This window comes from Primulina eburnea, chromosome 16, assembly GCF_022965805.1.
Source record: "Primulina eburnea isolate SZY01 chromosome 16, ASM2296580v1, whole genome shotgun sequence".
Classification (NCBI taxonomy): Eukaryota; Viridiplantae; Streptophyta; class Magnoliopsida; order Lamiales; family Gesneriaceae; genus Primulina; species Primulina eburnea.
The window spans coordinates 12,901,213-12,907,212 of NC_133116.1; positions in this window are offsets into that span (position 1 = coordinate 12,901,213).

Here is a 6,000-nt window from a genome sequence, read left to right on the forward strand (position 1 = left end):
TTAGTTTGTACAAAGTGTTGTATAAACCAAAGTCTTCCAGTGGAACCTACCCGAGGTGATAGAAGGGGTGACGTAGGAGCAGTTGAAGCCTCCGAACATCCATAAACGATTCTTGTGCATTTAACTGCTTAACTTTTGTTTAAAAACTGATTTGATCAGTTCAAGCTGTTATCAGTTCAGTAATCACCGTAACTGAACTGATATATGCAAGAACTGATCCCCCTTATTTCAATTATTCAGTTTACTCAAATTAAAAGCTTTAAACTAATTATCTTACTTAACAAAGTAATATTTCGAGTATTTTTCACTTAGTCTAAAACCAAACTCAATCTAATTCATCGATGTTTACATTCTTAGAACACGAGTTATTGCAGCTCATTGAGAATATTGTATTCGAAGCACCTTCAAAGGTGCCTGAACCGATCCTATCATAAATCCATTGACACATGCATGGTAGAGATGTATTGTCTCTTTTTTTGTTTCGCAAAACTCTCTCCAATGGCACAAACACATTCGTATGTAAGAATCTAAATTCAAAATTATAAAAACACATATAATCAACCATATTCTAAACACATGGAAAATTGCAAAAATATTTACTTACATGTAGCGGATAGATGAACCCAATCATATCATGAGTTCCATTGTTTGAAGACTTATTTTTTCTACTTTTTCGCTCAATAACTTTTTTTTTTCTTCGAATCACATTTTAAATCACAAACAGCTCGTTTTAAAGCTATTGTACACCAAGAGTACTCATTAAAAATATCAAAATCATCAATCAAGCTAAAAACCTTTTTATCAACTTGAGGATTCTTAACTGGTGTTATAGGCCACAATACACCACAGACAAAGTACAAACAAGCCATATTCACACTCTCTATACTCAACAACCCATCCATATTTTCAAATCCTTCAGCTTCGTCACAGATACTTTATTACTACCTTGAAAATATTTATCACAAAAGTCTGAAACTTCTAGTACTTCTTCAGGAAAATTATCAGAACAATCCAACCCTATTATCGATGCACACTGTAGTCTAGAAAACCTAATTGGTTTATCATTCACAACAAACCACATTCATCATCATCTGTTACATACATTTGTCTCATCACCATAAGCCATAAAATTTGACTAGATAAATTACAATATGCTGCATGCTTAATCAAATTGCCAAATTGAGTTTTTCAACCATGAAGTCCATGTCCTTCTCATTCAAGCAATCTAATATAAATTTCACTTACTTTTTGATATTTGGAATGTATACTAAACTTGCAACTAAAATATTTCTCCTCTGATAGTTGAGATTGAAGATTAACCTGAAAAAAATTCAAGACATCTAGTAATCTCAATTAATTAAATACTCAACTATATTGAAATTCTTGAAATTTATAGAGCAATACGAAAAATAAATATTTTTTATAAATAAATGAACATACCCAAATTTTGTGTGCGGTCATATCTGGTATTCTTTCTTCTATCAGCAAAAAGTTTCAAACAGAAGAGATCTTGATTGGAAAAAAAAAATCAACTTCAAAATTGGTGGAGGGAATGAAACATTTGATATTAAAAGATCAAGTTGAAGGGTTAGGAAATTCACATCCTGTGAGATTTTAATTAATCCACAAACAAACTGAAAAACCGAATAATATCTATTACCTATTACCTATATATTACCAGTTTCGAAGGTTCAAAGGCGAGACTTGAGAGCGGAGGTCATTGAAAAGTCAAATATTCGAAGGTGAAAGACGCAATTAATCAAAATTATCTAATAAAGTACTATAATATAAAATAAAAATAAATTATATAATAAACCTAGATAATCTAGGTCGGAGGATTGCGAGGGGAGACTGGAGCATGTTTGATGGGTGTCTATAATATTTGATAGTGTTCTTAGCCTGATATTGTTGTTATGATGTAAGGTCTAAAATTAAGACGACGTAATCCAACTGCATGCAAATCTAGGAAAAATGATAAATGGATAATTAATTGATTTATTGATTATGTGACATGCATGATTATATGTTAAATATTATTTATTTGTCATGATGCATTAAAATGTATTTTTAAAGGATGTTTGAGTTGCGATCAAGGAACGGAGACCGAGGGCTGAAAAACGTAAAATGTTTTTATTAAATAATTATTTTAATTGTTTAAAATATGATTGACGTTTTTTCATATTTTTTTGAAAATATGGGGTTTTGAGGTGATTTTATACGCCGGGACGTAAATTTTATAGGTGTTGGTTTTACAACAAAAGTACGAACTTTTTGACAACCCGACTATTAAATTCACAAACTTATTTAAACAAAACTATTATCATATTTTAATTAAATTCTAATTAAACATTAATGGGCCTAAATTATGCTTATTAGGCCTAACAAGATATCTAACTATAAAATATATAAACCCTCCCCCAAACCTAGACACTTTTGCACGCCTCAAATTTCAGAATTTTTGCACACCAATACACTAAAATACACGGCACACAACACCACAATTTGAAGAAGAAATAATCAAGAAAGCTTAAGGAGAATTCAAGCCAAGGTTATTGCCCCGTTCTTTGCAAATCGTCGACGAATAATCGTGCGTTAAATACGCAAAGGAACGTCTATTCTTTCCTTCAAAACATCATCACACCATATTACTTTTTATGCATGAAAACATGGAAAAACAAGTGCCACCTATTGGTATTTTCGTTTGTGTTTATATCATGAAGTTTCAAGCAAAGTTTTGACTCCCAAATTCATGTTTTTGTATGGTTTAAGGGCTGCCATGATATAGGTATTGATCAAGCATTGTTATACATGAATTTAGACTCCTAAAACGCCAACTAAACACCACACACGAAGCTGAACACAAACTGTAAGCAACTTGCTGTCAAGGGACACAAGGGGGTTCGGTTATGGGTTCTGTGGGGACCCGGGCTCTAACTCAATTCTCTTTGGATTAATTGGATCTTAGCTCAAAAATGTGGGTCAAAATTTTTCTTTTAATATCATAAATAATGTATATAAATCATACACCAGATCTATCTTAAATTTATTTCATTAAAAACACATACATGTCTTGTTCCAACATTATCATACCAACTAGTGTTTTTAGTACAACTACATATCACATATACAATCACTAGAAATCTTCTACTCCCGAAATCACCAAGCTATCTTGATCTCTCATCCTCGTCACGTTCTTCTGGACCCTGATCCTGTCCCCCCTGTTGTTATGCAGACATACAGACACAACAACAGCCGGAAACTCCGGTGAGAACAAATCCCAGTATAAAACATGTATACATGCATGTCATGCAATTTCATACAAAATCATAATACATAATTCAGTAATTATGACACATTAGTGAATACATATAAAACAATTCGACTCTTACTCTTTAACTTGACTCATATCTAAATCTAGGGATCCCGGTGTGAATAAGACGTAACAAGTCTCCCACCTACTCTCCCAATCGTGGTGACGGTATGTCTTATTCCTAGACTTCGGCCCTGTCTGTATCGAATATCTACAATCGGAGTCAATCTTCTCCTATGCCTCGATACCACCGAACGTCTAGAACTTGGCATATCTGCCAATGACTCTCCTATCTCAATGCTTGTATATAAATCAATATAAAGCACAAACATAGCAAAGTATAGAAATTTAGTATGTGATTTGTGGGAAACTCAAACCGGATCTGATTCGAGTTATATCTCCCCAATCAAACATTGAATTATGCTTTTCGTTGTTCAGTCTTTGTCGATGTCGAGGTCTCGATGTCAAAGCTTGTCAAAACAAATCTGAAATGACATATTCAAGATGCATTCTATCAATCTCTAACTCAAATCAATACACATACGGATCAATATTCAATCTCGGTACATTTCAACGGCATAACGACGTAATCTCACAATACCGGTCATCTCAAACATCAGTATCAATAGCAATAACTCATAATTCTCATCAATACAATGTACTATGCTGAAATCTGTATCATCTTAATTCAATACATGCTGGAAATGAACCAAATTCGCATATCATATTCGTTTCTTAATCCGATACCAACAATATGTACTCCTTCATCTCACAACATATACTATCAAGCATATATTGATTTCTCCAACACATACATATCAAAACATGCTGGAAAATAATAAAACATGTACCCTTTCGAAGCCCTTGTCAAGAGGAACAAGAATCTCAACTCTGATTGAAAATCGTACGGTTAGATTCTTCACAATCAAATTTCTAAGATGTGATGAAGCCTTGATGAAATTCTGGAATGAAGTCTCGATGGTCTGATGCTGAAGGAATGTAGAAAATGCATGTTATATGTCTAACAAGACATGTGTCAAGTTAATATGCATGCTGGATTTCTCGCACTACCCTACCGCGGGTGCGCTAGCCATACGACCACGAGTGCGGTGAGCGTACTGTATCTTTTCCAAAATTTCAGAAGCGACGACCGCATGTGCGCTATCTTTTCTACCGCAGGTGTGGTCTGGTCTCTGTTCATTTACCGCAGGTGCAGTGGCTTTTCTGGGGCGGGTGCACTGACTCTACTGTACCACCTCCGAAATTCCATAAGACCCACTGCGGGTGCGCTCGTGTCTCAGTGCATCCACCGCAGGTGCGCTCCTGTTCTTACCGCGGGTGCTGTCAAGCTACTGTAAACCTTCAACATTTCATGAGAAACGATCGCGGGTGCATTATCTTTTGAACCGCGGGTGCACTGTCTTTGCTGCCCCAACAATATAATTTGCACTAAAATCGAATCGCAACGTCGCTTATTCGACCTTCGATAAATACATCAAATCATGCATTAATAATTGCTGGTTACAAAATCACATCTCGGGCCTTACATTTCTCCCCCTCTTAGATATGAGTTCGTCCTCGAACTCGCAGGCAATCAATCAAAACAAGTAAAAGAAGCAATATAAACAAAACTGAATAAAGACTCACATCATGTAAATAAGTCGGGATATCTTTGTCTCATTTCTGATTATGTCTCCCAAGTCGCTTCTTCAGTGCCATGACGACTCCACTTGACTTTCACTAGTGGAATAGTCTTCGTTCTGAGCTGTTTCTCTTTCTGATCCAGAATTCGAATCGGCTTCTCAAAATAACTCAAGGTTTCATCGAGTTCTGCCTCATCAGGCTGAAGAATATGAGAAGTATCTGGCATATATCTACGCAGCTTCGATACATGAAAGACATCATGTATCCTAAATAGAGAAGGAGGAAGCGCAAGTCGATATGCACGATCACCAATCTTTTCAAGAATCTCGTACGGACCGATGTATCTAGGAGACAACTTCCCACGTTTGCCAAATCTGACGCCTTTGAATGGAGAAATCTTCAAAAATATTTTGTCTCCTTGTTCAAATACTAACGGTCTACGTCTGATGTTTGCATATTTCGCTTGTCTATCTTGGACTGTCTTCATTCTTTTCAGGATGATCTTTACTTTCTTTGTCATTTCACGAATCATATCAGGCCCAAGTTCTGGTACCTCTGAGATGTCATCCCAATACAGCGGAGATCTGCACTTCTTTCCGTATAAAGCTTCAAACGGTGCCATCTTGATGCTCGTTTGATAGCTGTTGTTGTACAAGAATTCACAAAGTGGTAGTGAATCTTGCCAACTAGTGCCAAAATCTAGCACCACAGCTCTCAGCATATCCTCTAATATCTGGATAGTCCGCTCTGACTGTCCGTCTGTCTGGGGATGGTATGCAGTACTCAGGTGCAATGTCGTAACTATAGCCTGCTGCAGACTATGCCAAAAGTGTGAAGTGAATCGTGGATAACGATCTGATACGATAGACTTCGGCACACCATGTAATCGAACTATAACTCTGACATATATCTTTGCCATCTGATCATGTCGATACGTCATTCTGTACGGAATAAAGCATGCGGATTTGGTCAATCTGTCTATCACAACCCAAATCGCATCGCAACCTCGGGATGATCGTGGTAACTTCGTAACAAAATCCATGGAA